The sequence below is a fragment of the Monodelphis domestica genome, chromosome 8, assembly GCF_027887165.1.
Source record: "Monodelphis domestica isolate mMonDom1 chromosome 8, mMonDom1.pri, whole genome shotgun sequence".
Classification (NCBI taxonomy): domain Eukaryota; kingdom Metazoa; phylum Chordata; class Mammalia; order Didelphimorphia; family Didelphidae; genus Monodelphis; species Monodelphis domestica.
The window spans coordinates 7,111,736-7,128,679 of record NC_077234.1 but is presented as its reverse complement, the minus strand read 5'-3'; positions in this window follow the sequence as shown (position 1 = coordinate 7,128,679).

The following is a 16,944-nucleotide window of genomic DNA, read 5'->3' as shown; positions in this document are numbered from 1 at the left end:
AGCTGCCTTTCTTTATACTCTCTCACACTAATGGGACTCAACCTTGGGTGAACTTGGCCTTGAGAATCACTCCAAACAAAGAAAACGGTAAAGAGCTGTAATGAATTTGAGGATGGGAGAAGACATAGATTTCTAGCATTGCCATTCTGTGATGGTATCAGAGACAGGAGGGCATCTCCTTTTCTTCCACTCTGCTTTGCCTGGTTGCAAAGGATGCCAGGGCAGAGACTTTGTGGGCACAATGGTTTCACATACCTCACACCAACAGGTGGAAAGATATTCCTATTTTGTCTTTTGAAAAAAAAAAGAAACAAACTTTGACATTGGTTTGTTCGACATTCATTACTAGATTGTACCAGCAACTCTGGGCTCATGTCTGCAATGGGCCATTAAGTTTGACTCTTTGCAGATTTAACACAAATTATAGCACACTGAGAAGTGCTCTGACATAACTTAGAGTTAAATATTGGCCTTGAATGCCATCGTTTATATAATGATTGACGAACCAGGTTAGTTTGAGATGGGCAAAGGGAACTTTTACATGAATGCCCCCAATTGAAACTCAAGTGTTTGTCGTTGGTAGCTTTGTTTGAAACCTCTCAACCGAAGAGGTAGTAGCAGCTGCCATTGATTTGGTGAGCAAGGAGTGTGTGGTTAGTCTACCTCTGAAAGAGTTAATTCCATCAAGCAGTTATGTACAAGGTACTGTCATCACTGAGGAAGCAGGAATCACTGCAAAACAGATTCTGTGCTCCAGGACCTTGAGACAAAGCTGGGGGAGGACCAGTAGACAATACCAAGGATACAAGAGGGAACCAACTCAGGGTTAAGGGGAGAGCCAAGCAAAGAGCTATGAAAAGCTGAAGTCAGAAAGGATCATTTTTACCTGGGCAGACCAGGACCATTTTCAAGGGGGAGGGGGTACCAAATTTAGACCTTGGAGGAAGTGAGATTCTTCCCTAAATGCAGCCTGAAGGTAGGAGCCTGGAAGTCCCTCCCAGTCCAGGAGAGTAAAGGGGGCTAAGGGATGAGGGAGGGAAGGATAAGGACTCAGAAGAAAAGATCTCCTCATTTAACTGGAATGTTGACTATGTGAAGGGGTTAATATAGAATGAGGCTGCCTAGGTAGTTTTGAACTAGATCATGCAAAGCCTTCTGTGCTGGGGTCAGGAATTTATGCTGTATTTAGTCAGCAGTGGGGAGCTAATGGAGGTTTTGAGTCATGTGGCACAGGCAGATAATAGTACATTAAGAAGATGGTTTGATAAGTGGTGTGTTGAGATGAATTAGGAAAGGGAGAGACCAGCAGGGAGATCTAATAGGAGGTTATTTCATTAGTTTAGATGAGATAAGGTCAGATTTAGATTTGGGATTCGTAAAACACAACTAAGTGGAAGTTTTGAGAAGTGGCCCAGAGATGCAAGAACTCTGGTTGAGTAGAAACTAGGTCCAATCATAGGGTCCTCCCCAGACAATCTATGAATAAACCATCTATTATTAAGTATTTATCATATGCCCAGCACTGTGCTAAACTTTGGGGATGCAAAGAAAGACAGAAATAGGGCACTTTCTTCTTAAATTATTCTCTTCAGGATAAGCACAACACAACAAGTTTCCGAACAAACTCAGAGTTTGTTTTGAGAGGAGTATCAAAATGCTTGTGTAGAGATGTCCAGAAATGGGAAGAACAGGGTCTCCTAGGCTGGCATAAGCACTCCGGTTAAGAATCACAAAATTGATAGAGGACACAAATTGATTTCAGTGCACAAAACATGTACATGGTGTAAAGGATTCACAGAATGCTCAAAAGAGGTCTAGAATATACATATCACACCAATAATAACCTATGATCAATGGAGCAGCCCTCAGAAGGGAATTGATCTAGGCATTGTCAACATGGAAAAACTCCCAAATGCTAGTGAAGGCAAATGTTCTTGGGAGTTGCTGTCCATTTGACCTCCATATCATTGAACTTGCATGGAATCATTCATGGTCAAATCAATCAGTCAATAAAAATAAAGACAGATAAGGTTTTATCTTTCTCCATCTTTAGCATGTTATTTGCTACTCATTTTACTATAGGACCAAGTGCATGAATACCTCCTTCCTCTAAGAGAGACAAGTTCCTCGGCATTGCCCTTTTAAAAATTATATCTTTAAACTCCTGGATTTAGGGTCACTCTTGAGACAATCCTCATGGTTTGTACTATCCAAGAAAATTTCTCTTTACCAATAGAAGTCTAAATTCTGAACAAAAATATCCCAACATGTTGAGATTTCTACTCTCTCTCCTATATGTTAGGGCACAGTTAATTGATATTTACTCAATGAAGACATCCCATTCCATTTAAAGTAAGTCATATGATGCTCAGCCAATCTTAATCATAGAATTTAAACTGATTGAAAAGCCTTTGAAATTCATTTGATGAGATCAAATTAAATTGAAAAAAAGAAATATGTTCCAATTGCATGAGGGATGCCATCCTGCCCAATGAGTCTTGGAGAAAGTAGTGATAGACCCCTCAGGGAGCTCCTGGGAGTAGTAGTATGGGATATAGCTATCGAGTAAACCTCTGAAAAGGAAGTCTCAGAGGGAAAGGAGACGCCCTATCTTTGTCCTTATACCATGTTCCTTTATCCCTTTGGCTGGAGCTCTTTGGAACCCTCAAAGAGTTTGAAGTATCAGATTGACTTTTTATCTTCCATTTCTGCATAGATTTTGGCAATATCTGCACTTGTAGCCAAGGACAGACTGGATGTCAATTTAGAGTTTCCCAAAGAAGTCAAGTAAAAAACTGCACAAACCATGGCTAAGGCAAATTTCTTAACAACTCATTAATGGAATGAAAGGAGTTCTACCAAATAATATGTGTGGCTTTTGTCACATGTGCTGTCTAGCCTTCAATCAACTTTTCCTTGAACTCTGTGTATAAGACTTTAAAAATGTGCACCAAATGTTCTTATTGCACTATTTTAGTAAATCCCTCAGTCTAGAAATTACTGACACAGGGCCAGCTAAAATGCAACGTTAAGCTTACCAGTGGGGGCTCAAGCTGATGACATTAGAATTATGCCCACTGCTCAGGGATACTGCTAGAAGCACGAAGGTTTGGGAATGTAGTCTTGTTCTCTGACTCTAGACCCATGATGGTGAATCTATGACATGTGTGTCAGCACTGACACATGTAGCCATTTTTGATGACATGCGGCCACATGCTGGCTCAGTGGACCTTGGGCCCCGGAGCTGCCCCAGGAGCTGTGGGCCAGCAGGGGGGTGGGGGAGGGCTAATCTACATGCTGTCCATTGGCTGCTGGGGTGGGGTAGGGTGGGGTGGAGGGGTGGGGCAAGTGGTGGGCTGGTGTGCACCAGGAGACTGGGATGCATCTGGCTCCTGCAGGGGTGGGGAAGGGGAGAACACAGGCAGAAGGAGCTTGCGCAGCCAGGCAGGCTGGGGGGGGGGGTAGCTGATGCCAGCCAGCTGAGGAGGAATAGGGCAGGGCGTGGCTCTGGCCAAATGCAACGGACGAATGCCTGGAACCCATTACCAGACACTTTTAGTACCCTGAAAAATATAGCAATGGCTTTACTCACAATTTTCCCCTCTAAGTACTTTCATGAGACCTTATTCTCAGTGTTATATAATATCAAAACCAACCAAAGAAACAGATTGACAGATGGAGTTACTAGGGCTTGCTTGGGCTTAAAGTGTACAAAATACCAACCTTCAATTCAAGATTTAGCCAATGAAATTCAGCCATAAAAAAGTCAGTAATAGGCAGGTTAATTGAAGAATCCCCCCTCCCCCTCACTTATCAGTTCATGGCACCCCACACAAGTTAAATAATATCAAGACCAACAAAAGAAACTGACTGACAGATGAACAAAGAAGTCACTAAGCAGGTAAGTTAAGTAATTAGGTTTTGGTTTATTAAATACAGTTATACATTACAATTATACATTTTTGTCATTTAAACTATAAATATCACAAAATTATGTTTTTCTTTTTTCTCAAAGTGACCCCCCCCCACTCGAGTTAGACTTATTTTTTTGGCGAATTTTGACACACCCAGCCCAAAAGGTAGCCCACCACTGCTCTAGACTTTTTTTTGCCAATGACAGTTGGAATAAAGAGCCTGAGAGCTTCCCTGGGCTAAATGTGCATTTTCTGAAGACACTACTTTGCTATCTGACCCCCAATTCAAGTAGGGTCAATCGATACCCACAGAAGACTATAGACAAGATCAGAAACTGTCATCTTCTCACTTCGTGGGCTCAATTCTTAAAATTAGATCCTGGACATAGTAGGTGTTTATGTAACATTTGCTGGATCAAATTGAATTGAATTCCGAGGTTAATAGAGTTAAAGCTAGAAAGACTCTCTGAGGTTCACTAAGCCTAAAACTTCATTTTAATAAAATCAATTTACCAGGCATTTGTTAAGCATCTGCTACACATACGGCACCATACAAGGCACCGGAGATACAAAGAACGAAACCAAACCAATTTTGAGCTAAAGGAGTTAATTTTTTACCGTGTCAGTAACATATAAATGAAAATATGAGGATGACACACAGAAGAACACCTACAATAGTTTGGATTTTCCCTCTTCTGTTGGCTGGAAAGCTCTAACAAGTAAGGAAAGAGTGCATGCAGGATAGAGTTTTTGACCTGAGCAAGAGATTCCAAGAGGGAGATGGGAGAATGGAGAGCTTTCAAAGCATGGACGCCTGTATGTTCTAACGGCGCTCAGGTGAGCCATGGGATATCACGTGTGGGGAACAGCAGATATGCAGTGTGGTACATAAGAGAGAGGAAGGTGAGTTGGTCTGGAAATCTCAATTGGAGACAGATTTCGCATGCCGGAGTAGTTCCTATTCTGAACAACAATTTCTAATTTGCCACCAAATCTTCTTGAGTATGGCATGTAAATTCTATGCCTTTTTGTCTTTTCCTTTACCTAGAGTTCCATGTTGGGAGCAATGTCCCCCTTCTACCTACGGACTCTTGGGGGAGATTTGGAGCAACAGAAGCATATGACAGAACATACATGTACTTGCCCATTCAGTTCAAGTGTAGAAGCCATGGACAATATCCTTGGCCTCAATTCCTTGCATGAAAAGGGGGAGATTTTGCTTTTCTGATACATAATCATATAATCCAGGTTTATGACCAGATAAGGAATATGACTGAGAAGTCCTAGCCTTGGAGATTAATTTATTGGTGACACTAAATTTGGCAGCTACCCAATTCACAAGTTTCCAAATTGGAGAATTCAGGGATCGTACCTTGTACTTAGAGAAGGGAGAGGGTTTGGTTACTGAGCCGTACTGCTTATTCAATAAAGAAGGGGACCACCTACATGATCTTCACAGCTAGAGAATCAGTGGAGGGAAACAAATAGATGGCATAATGGAAGTTTCAGGCTTGGAGTCAGGAAGACTCATCTTTCTGAGTCCAAATCTGGTGTTAGATTCTTATTGGCTGTGTGACCTTGGGCAAGTAATTTAACTCTGTTTGCCTTAGTTTCCTCACCTGTAAAATGAACAGGAAAACAAATTGGGAAACCACTCCATGATCTTTGCCAAGAAAACCCCAAATGCATCATGTAGAGTGTGACATTTCTGAAATAGCTGAATAACAACAAAATGGAGACCTATGATTTAGAGAAACAGAGTCTGGACATTGATACCTATCTGTTTTATAACAGTCCTCTGTGGTCAGTGCATATCCACTTAGAGGAAATTACCTGCCTAGTAGCTCCAAAGTATGCTTGCCTTCTTGCAGAGTGTTTCAGTCTTTAGGGAGCACTCCAAGTTTTGTGGAGGACGATTGTATAACTCATTGTCCCAAAGTGTTGACTCCCCAGGATGTGAAAGGGTTGCCAGAAGCTCGGTTCCTTTGGAAGAGAAGCTCTTTCCTTGCTTTTGTTTTCTCTTTATGGCCTCTGGACAGTCCTTGACAACTCCTGAATTTTCTGTGGGCTGCAATAAAAGGGGTCCCAACTGGATTCGCCCTTTCCCTTTACTATTTGTAAGGGAAAAGAGGAACCTGTTAGCCGTATTTGGCCCAAACCTAGACGTTAACAACCTTCATTCATTCTAGCCAGATTCATTAACTCTCTGCTATACAGCAGGCACTGTGCAGGTCTGGGAAACATAGAGGCAAAAATAAAATGGACCCTGCTTCCAAGGGAAGTGCCATCTCAAGTGTTCCCCTGTATCTGGAGAGAAGGCAACAGTGCAGTGAGAACTGGGGACCTAACCCCTTCCCACCCACCTTTCTCTCTACCCACTCTCTTGTTCTTATGGTTCTGGGCTAAGATCTCTGGATACGTGGTACCCATAGAATTATTTTAGACCTCAGTTCATTTCATTTCAAACCTAATTTAATTGGACTAGTATACAAATCAAAGGGGTGGGGGGGGGAGAGTCCCAGAGAGTACAATTTGTTCCCACTCTCCACCTAGGTCTAGTGCTGGCTGGGGAAAATGCTCATGTTCAAAGCTGTCACCTGTTACAAATCTCAAACGTTCCAAGCTTCTGTACATTCCTAATGGGATGTTTGTTCCAAAGCTCTAGGTTCTGGGGTGAAGCAAACCCAGATCTTAAGAGGATCCCGAAAAGCTGCCAGCCTTCCACTCTCCACAAGTACCAAATAAACAAGTTCTTCATTAGTCTATGCAGACTTCTGCCAGCTGCTCCCCTCCTGAAAGGCAGTTGGGAAGCTGGATTGGAGGGGAGATTGACAATTAATTGCATGCCTCAAGGGGCAACATGACCTCTACAGAGTCTCCAGCCCACATGGCTTTGGGCAGCAGCCTTTCTTCTACATAATTTGGAATGGAGTGTGGGCTGTGATAGGGTGACACTAAGTGGCTGAACAGAAAAAGGTTTATTAATTGGAAATCAAAGGCAGGAAAAAAGGATTTGCAAGCAGTGGCAGTGTGTATGACTCTAGGCTGTGTTGGGAATGGGGAATACCATTGTCCATATTCAAAAATGCTTTTTAGAGCATCAGGGAGTAATTCTTTGATGGGTAGTTTGAAAGTCCCCCTCTCCTATTGGGTCTGACAATCTCCCCCAGATAGTGGACCCCTTGCAATTTTGACTTTCTACCTCAGTAGGATTACAATAAAAAACCGAATAATGCTAACAGATGGGAATTGGATCCCAAATGCTCTGTTTAAAATTAGGGGGTACATGCTCCAGGTTTTTTGGTCTATATTGGGAGGAATGGCCTCATGCCAATACCATGCACTATTTTGAGAAACTCTAGGACTTGTGAACCTGTGGAGCTTGGAAGAATATAGCTCCTCTGAGCTCACTGTACCCGAGGCTCTGGCAAACTTCTCGAATTATGGCCTCTATAGAGACTTCTCCCTTGAAAAACATTCCCTCCAGGCTCAGCAGAGTTCTAGTTTGGGAAACAGTATGGAGTTATAGAAACAGAATGAGAGCTAAGACTTTCCTCCCCGCCCCTTCCCTCTCCTCTCTTCTTCTCTCCTGTCTTCTCCTGTCCTCTCCTCTTTTCTCCTTTCCTCTCCTATTCTCTTCCATCCTCTTTTCTCTCTTCTCCTATTTTCTCCCCTTCTCCCCTCTCCTCTCCCCTACTGTTATCTCCTCTTTTCTCTTCTCCTCTCCTTTCCTTTTCTTTCTTATCATTTGGAGACTATGTTTCTATCTCATTCAGACTTAAAATATAGTGACCACTCATAGATCCCATCCCACTGATGATTAGCATGAAAGCTTTGACACACTCCATTTATTCCATGAACCAGTTCACCCTTTTTTAGGCAATCTAGTGGGCCCCTACTCCTGTGGGTGTATGATATGGGTGCCAATCTTTGTTATTGACTTTATCCTTATCAAATCTGAGAATTCCTTGTCTTAAGTGATTCACAAGCCTCGTCACTGACATGTACCAACATTTTTTTGTTAGACCCCTTCTCCATGCACTTTCTAGTTCCTGCAAGCATGTCAAGTCCACCCCGGGGCTAAGGGACATTGCCTTTGAGGGTCTTTCCTTCTGAACACCAATGGAAACATTTGTCCTGACAGGATGCAGTACCAGGATAGAAGTGGGGAAATCTCACATATACACCTCCCCCTTTGCAGGATCATCTTCAACTCCATGTGAGAGAAGACACACAAGGGGTCTGGGTGTAGGACAGTCATCTCTCATTTATTTAAAAACTTTATGGGTGAAATTATATTAAGAAGAGAAATATTTAGGAGGAAGAAAAATCTTTGCCCCAAATATCTTAAAGTCTGAAATCCAGGATCTACATGGGGCTGATACAAATATGTAAAACCAGGAGCCATTCCCCAAGGGTCAAAGAGTATGATGAAATAGTTTTCAAAGGAAACCTTTGAAATCATCAAGAAGTTCATGAATGATTATCCAAATCACTCATTATAAGAGCAATTTAATCAGAACCTGTCTGCGGTTTCACCTCTCACTGACAAGATGGTAAAAGAAGGACATGGACCATGTTGTAGAAAACAGAAAAAAGATCACCTTCTGCTCAGATGTTCAAGCTGTGAATCAACTGTGGTGTTGAGAAAAGCATTGAGAATTGTGGGGCTGAGATTCCTCACTAAAGGCTCCATTTCCAAGGTATGAGGAGAAGCAAAAATACCTCTAAATTTCATCTCACATTACTACCCAGATTATGAAAACATCAGTAAGTACGGATCCACGTGCTGACTTGCAGCTAGCTAAACAATGGATAATAATAATCTGCACTCCCATTGAAAAGTCCTTGACGACAGTGTTCGTATGGAATAGTAAACTTCAAAGTAACCTTCTCCTATAGACCATGTACTTGCGATTACAAAATTGAAGGAAAAGGGAGAAAAAGGACAGTTTGGATAACTCCAGTGACATTCATCACTCTTAATAAGCAGTCCCTAATTATTGGAGGGCCTTTGCTAGCCCAAACTCTCTGCTGAGCCTCATGCCTTCTTTTACAATGATATATTGAATATTCCTACTTTTCTCTACCTTAATCACAATATGGCCCAAACCAAATTTGTTTTAATTCACCCCATTTTATCCTCTCAAACAAAATCTCCCCTTCGTTTGACTTTTCTGTTTCTAAAAACTTAAATCCTATTTCATATCAATCACTCAGTTGACTCATCCTCTCACTCAGAAAATCTGGCTCATTCACCTTGACAATATGTTTCCTATCTGTTCTCACCTCTCTATCCCCACTACCATCAATTGAATTCCAGTGCTTGTTATGTGTTTTTCTTGAGTGTCAGGTCATAAATGACTTCATGGTCAATTAAACTTCCCATCCCATGAATTTCCTCAAAGTAGGCCTCCTTAAGGTGTACTGTCTTTGTGATGTTGGAGAGGGACCACATTTGGCTAGCCTCGGTTACCTGAGGATCTATGGAGAAGGTTGCATCTAAACTGATCTTTTAAAGAAGTGAATGATTTATAAATGAAGGAATGAGGAGATCAAACACTCAAATCATGGATAACGATCTGCTGGAATGCATGTCAATGGGCAATGATGTACCAAGTTTGGTAACCACTTACAGTTTATATGCATTGGGAAATAAAGTTCATAGAGGACAGTAATGTGAACTATTAAGTATCTCCTATGTACAAGAAACTGCTAGACATGTAGGATAAAAATCACAGAAGTTAAGGAATTCCAATCCAAAAGAACATTAAAAAATATAAAAGAAAAACCTAGGGGCTAATGCCTACCTTGAGCTCATTCAACATACCTCCACCACTACTTCCTTCCCACAACTATGCTACTGGTAAGAGGCTCACTCAAGGACCAGCACATGAGTTTGCAAAAGAATCCAAGTCAAGGTCTTTCCCTCCTTCTGTCCAGTGCCATGAAATGCTGGTGCCAGGCTATAGAAGTTTGATGAGGCAACAGCAGATGCCCAGCATTTCAGCAGTGTACCAGACAGCAAAAGCTTGCTCTAATACTATGGTAGCAACATTCTGAGCATGAAAAAAAGACCTCTGGAGGAGAAATGAGAAAGAGAGTGAAAGGGGCAAGAAACACCAGATCTTAAAATAAAGCTCAATACTATATCAAAACACATGCCTCTTCCCAAAGTCTCAGAGAGTTAAGTCCATCATACTAGAGCATCAGTACTTTGCCTTGCTAGTGTAAGGAAAGAGAAAAGGTATGGCGGAGAGGGACAGGATCTAGGGATAGTACATACCATGAGTGTATTTGGGGTGTAGCAGTCCACTAAGCTTGAAGGAAATCTCTCAGTATCAAATTGGGGTCACTTCTGTATCTCTCCAAACCAAAGACACTTGAGGCAAATAATTGGGATGGTGAGCTATGAATTTCCACTATGGAATGAGACAGAAGCACTTTGAGATCCATTTCCAAAGAAAGCTACCATAAGAGGGGAGGGAATCAGAAAGTGAGCAATAGGGAAGAGTGAGGAATTAAAGTTCTGAAATACCTAAAGATTTGAGGAAAAAAAAAAACCCTCAAAGACTATGACTATAAGCAGATCAATCAATTGAAGACCTTTCAAAGAGAAAGTAATTTCCAGATCTGAATTCAAATATCTATGCATAAATATTTTAAAGAAAGGATAATGATACGATAATTTTAAAAAGTCAGAGTAGAATATTAAGAGAACATGGAACTGCAACATATTATTCCTAAATGATTCAAAAGAAATATGAGAATTATGAGAGCAGAACTTATGATCTATACAGCTAAAAAATAATAAAGTACAGACTACAAAAAAACAGGAGAGATGAGGTCTTAACTAAGACCCAAATGCAAAAAAAAAATCAAATTTGGGATGTAAATACAGGAAGTAAAGGCCAACATAGAAGGAGAGAACATTAAAAGAAAATATGTCCACTATTTAAGAAAACATATTGATCTTGAAGACATGATGCCTAGATAAAATTAAAGATCAGAGATAAACCAGAAGAATGTAACAGGCTAAAAAATGAACACTGTAAGGTAAGTGAGAATAAAGAGAACTTCAGAGAAATTTGGAATTTAGAAAATGAAATACCATTTGGGAATTTTGCAGAAGCAACAGACAACATTCAAGGATAAACAAATGAAAAAGAGAAAAAGTTTAGAAACTCAGAAATGCACTAAATATAGGCATGGTATTATATCAATATATTTTGTCTTTTATATTATAAACATACTAAACATTACATATACACAAAGGGATATATATGTGTATTTCATGTGTGTACATGAATTAGTATGAGAATATACATACATGTTAATATATTTGCATTATATACTTTATATAAAAGTATACATACAGGTATATTATGTATAAAATCTCTATAAACATTTATGTATATATGTATGTAAAAGCACATACAGAATTGCATGATTTTATTTATAATGTGCATGCATATATTTTATATCTAGAATATTAATGCATGCATATTTGCCTACATATATGTGTGTATACATATACATGCATGTATCCCTTCCACAGAGGATTTGGATGCATGACACTCCAACATTTTGGAAAATCCCCTTTATTTTTTGGCTTTCCCTTCATACTAGGAAAGATCTATTTTTTTTTCCTTTTAGGCAGTGACTTTGCATGTTGTCTCTGGCTTCAGCCAAACTCCCCTAAAATTCCCATTTAATTTCTTATACTTGATGCACCACTATTGGAACTGTGATGGGAAAAGTCACAATATGGAAAAGATAGCTGTGTGTGTGTGTGTGTGTGTGTGTGTGTGTGTGTGTGTGTGTGTGTGTGTGCACGCGCATGTGCATTTTCAGGAATAAGGAGGCATTTGAACCATTCTTGGCAATAACATCAGAAATGAAGCAATTACTTGCAACTTGAATCTTTGAAGAAACAGAAATGCAGGAGGGCCGAATGAATGTAGTAGCTAAAGACAAAGAGCAACACAGTGACCGCAGAGAGATCAGAGTTTTTTCTCAATTTACACAAGGAGACTGGAGTGAAGGTAGCAGTCATGGAGGAAACATGGAAGAGGCATGGCTGGGACATTATAGACACAACCTGGTAACACTGTTCCTAGAGCTGAAGCAAGGTTTTCTGGGAATTGGCTGTCAGAATGGGAATGGGCCTGAAGTGGAGAAAGGGGGCAAGGGACAAAGGGAGTATGAGATATATTTTAGTCAAGTCAAGGAAAGGAGACCCTCATGGTTTCAGGAAGAAAAGAGACAGCATAGAGAGAGGGTGAGAAGAAAGGGGGAAGTACACAAGGGGAGGAGAGAGAAGTCCTCTTTTCTAAACTAATGTATATTTGTTTCCAGTGATGACTTCTCCTATAACTTAAGAAAGATGATCTGGACAGAAAGATGGACACCTTTTCCTGCTTGTGATGGAGAAGATTTGATCACCAAAAAGCTCACACAACTACCTGAAGAAAGGGTGGCTGGTTAAACTGCTAACACCTGAGGGAGGTGGGAGAACATGGACTCCAGGAGATGTCAAGACAAAGACCAATGGGGAAGAAAAGACAACCAGAAGGAGGACATGGATCACGGTGAGCTTCAGAACCAAAGTCATGGTTTATGTTTGGGATTCCTTACATAGGAAAGTATCCCTCCATGACCTTTGAGAACTGGCCTTGTTGGGGTTGGGGCATTGGCTTGGAAAAGGAACATCCTCGGGGTGGTTTCTACAAGATTGTTGCTGAAGCTGCTTCGAGGGGCGATCGCAGATTGGCTGCCTTGGAAGTTTTGATTCCAAAAGGAATAGAGTGAAGTGACAGAGACTAGATAATTATAGGGGGCATGAACTATACAATGAGGGTCTAGAGTTGACAGAGAGAATAAATAATGAAGAGAATGAGAGAACCCCTTTCTGGAAAAGAAAGAAAAGTGAAAAATTTTAAATCATAATAAACAGTACTAGTAGAAGGGCAGGAGGAGAAGGAGGAATGTATTTCCCTAATTGAAAGAAAAAATAGAGAAAAATTAAATAAGCAGATGAGAGCAGAAAATGGAAAAAAAATTACTAATGAGCAGAACTCCAAAGGGAAAGGTGTAATAAATGTCAGGTGATATTTGGTGAAGAAACAGTGAGAAGAAAACCACTTAAAAAGATACTAAAGAAACATAATACTGTTTACAGAAAAATAACTTGAAAAACAATATTCAAGACAAATGGAGGAAATATTTACTGTATAAATATAAAATTTGGGTTTTTATGCTAATATAAAAGTTCTAAAGTAATATTGTGGTATCTGATATAAAAATATTATAGTTTAAGTCAAAATGCTTTTTAGTAGCTTTATTTACAAAGAGGTGGAAAGAGTAAAAATGGAAAAATGTAACAAGGGGGTAGAGAAATGTCTAGCCTCCTGCCCTAAGTGTTGCTCTGGTGTCTGACTCAGCCCAGGCAGGGCTGGGTCATTTTCAGCCAGAGGACCCAGTGGTGTCTTCAGCAAGGGTTCCACCAATGCAGCCTCCTCCAGGAAAGGAAGGCCTCTCTGGAGCCAATCTCTTCAGAAGCCAGGAAAGGTGGGCCAGCTTCTCACCAGCTCACCAACAGAGTCTCAGAAGATGAACTCCCAAGGAAAAGAAGATTCAAGGAGAAGTCCAAAAGGTGAAGTCCCTCAAAGAAGTAGTGCAAAGGAGAAGCTCCCTGGACAAGAAGTTCAGAACTTTTTATAGTTCTTTTTCCACATCACTTCCTGTCCCTTCCTCTACTTTATGGGAACCAACTGCAGACTTTCAATTTGCCTAGCAAAGACAAGGAGGGTGACAATAGCCTTTGGAGGTATGAACTTACTCTTGTGAGTGACTCTAAATTCTCTTGCTTAGTATTAAGGAGGGGTACTTAAGTTTTTGATTGATTAAGTTAAAAGTTGCTGATTGATAGACAAAAAAAAGTTTGATTCACTCTTCACAGTACCTATCTAATAACTTTAAATGGATTAAATAATCCAATAAAATCTTCAAAGAGTAACTAACACTGGATAAAAACATGAATAGAAGTGTTCATAAGTCATCGTCAGAACCTCTGGAGTTGAATAGTGTTTCAATCATAGCGTTCTGTGGTCAGATCTGTGATTAAGGCAAATCACTTTGGGAGCAGTGTAGAAGATGGGCTAGAATGGCAAAAGACTAGACTTGAGTCAGGAACACCAACAGATAGGTTGTGGCAGTAATCCAGGTGGGTGATGATGAGAATATAAACCATGATGGCCACTGTGTGGATACAGAGAAAGGATCAAATGTGAGAGATGTGTGAAGGAAAAGAAAAAAACATCTGGCAGGGGACTGGATTATGAGATAAAGGAGAGTGAGGAATCAGGTATTATGCCAAAATTGCAAATGAAAAGATCAGAAAAATGATCATTTCTTCAGTGAAGGAAGGGAAAGTAAAGCCAGATTCTGAAGTTCCTTTCATGTCATGCTAATGAAGTTTCATCTTCTTGAGGCAATAGGGAGCCATTGAAGCCTAGAATTGGCAGTGACATCACTATCATCACAGATAAAAGATGTTAGAATACATTAAGGTTTTCAAAGTACATTATTCCATCTATGCATTAGGGGATTCATTTTATTAGCTGCGTGTTGGGCATATTGAGGGGCAGAGAAGTTGGAATCAGAAAAATTATGTTATCCTCATGTGTTACTTCAATGAAATCTTGTAGGGCTTGAAGTCTTCAGGCTCCTGCCAGGCAAGTCACCTTCTCTGGAAACGCTAAAGTTTATTGATATCATTCTTACAATATTACTTTAAAGTATTCCAGATGTAGTACGTCCAGGGATAATTCCTCTGCAGCCTTGAATTACATTCGCTGTTTGGATTGACGTGTTGCCCTGCTGACTTTCATGAAATTCATGGTCCATGCAAGTGCCTTGACAGTTTCCATACGAGCTGTCCTCTAGCCATGGTGGTTTGGGGGACCCAAGTGTGGAGCTTTAGATTTGTCCTGATTAGTCATAGGATCCATATGGATGTGGACCTGGAAGGGACCCCAAAGTTCCACTGTTCCAAACCCTTCATTTTACAGATGAGCAAAGGAGGTTGTGAGTTGAGCGAGGTCACACAAGTATTTCACTGGCATTTTTTGAATACAGGTAGTTAGTTGGACTGCAGAGTTGCCATCCTTTCTCCTTTATTTTTGTTGATAACAATTATTATGTGTATATCCCTGAAGTTGTCTCCAGTGGAAAAGTGTGCTTATGTCTGTATGAGGGAGGTCTTGACAGTCATTTAATAATGAGAATCTGATTCGTAAGGACACTTCCCTAAAGTGAATACTTGGTGATCTCCAAACGCTGGAATCACCATGGTACGATAGAAATGTTTATTCTCTGGAGTCCCAGGACCTGATTCAAATCCAAACTTTATTTGTCACCTGTGTGGCCCAGGACAAATCACTTAAACTCTCTTTTCTTGAGTTCCCTTTTCTACAAAATGAGATGCTCCTACCATATGGCCTCTGAGATTCTCTCAAGATTTAATTCTTTGACTTCACTTTTCTTTTAATTGTTCCTCCGCAGAGCCACTCATCAAACTCAAACTTGTGTTCTACCAAGGCTATGTATGGGAGCCTGGGCTACAAATAGTGTGTTGAGCATTCCACATTTGGATGTGGCTGGAGATTGATCATGTTATAGAGCAGTGTTTGGAATCTACTCTGGCCTTCTTTTTTAAAATGAGGTCATTTTCCTCCCTCTCTTCCATTGTCCACAAATTCTAAGTAATAACTAGCATCTCTGGGATTCCCTGAGTCAGATCTTTCTCTTGGCTGCAAGTGTCATTCTTCAGATGGGAGAGTTGGGTTCAGCTAAAGTGACATGGCAACATTTTTCCACCTGCTTATTTATTAGGACTTCAAATATCTGTCTAGTTCACCTGTCTCCTTCAGATTGACAACGAATTTGGAAGCAAGGTAAGACGTTACTGGTTATGGCTTCTTTTGGTCAGTTGTTAACATCACTTTTTATTTCCCAAATAGTGACTCCGTCCTTTCATTGTCTTTCCCCAAATACACCTTAGAGGTACCTCTCTGATGACAATGACCATAATCACCTTGATTAAATATTACAAATTTTGGGCGAGCATCGATACTCTCTACCAAGGGTTCTTGGAATTTCTGTTCTTGTGTATATAGTGACAGACTTCATTTACACTCTCAGAGTTAGGCAAGTTACATTTCCACTTCAGAGTTCTAGGCTATCCCTTCCACTGTATACTACCAGAAGTTTGGGGATCTACTCCATTGTGTTTCCCCACAGTATTATCCACCAGTGATGAGTGCTCCAGTTCATTTGACCACTTTATATACATTAGCTTTGACAAACAACATATTTGCTGCAAAGATAATATGAGAATAAAAGTACAAGCTATTCCCTACAGAACTAGAGGCACCTTGTCCCCTTGACCAACTAGTCCTTGAGGAGAATAGGGTCAATCTTAATGCAGGTTCTTCCTAGCACTAACTCCAAGTTCAGTTCAAAATGTGACATAGTTGATGAATGGACACATCTATATCTCTATTACTCTTGGATTGATTGGACAAGGCAGGTTGTTCATGACTTCAATCCTCATTGTCTCTTCTATATAGAAGACAGAACAGAGTCAGAAGTGACAGTGAGGTCTCATGGTTCCTATAGGGTCATGGTAGAAGACAAACAGATAAACTGATACACAGAGACAGACAGAGACAGAGAGACAGAGACAGACAGAGACACATGGGAGGAGGGACAGAGGGAGAGAGAAAGGGGAAGTTGAGGGGGGGGGGGAGAAAGCGTAGACCCCTCTCCAGAGGCCCTTAACATCTTTTCTTCTGAACAGCCAGGATAGAATAGGGTAATGCCAGTTCCACCCCCCATAACTGGTACCTTTTTAAAATACTTCATTTTTAACGACATAGAAAATCAACCATGTGATTGAAATAGTAAATCCTGTAACCTGCTATAGAAGGAGGTGGAGATGAGAATTCATGTAGTGCTCCCTTTAAAC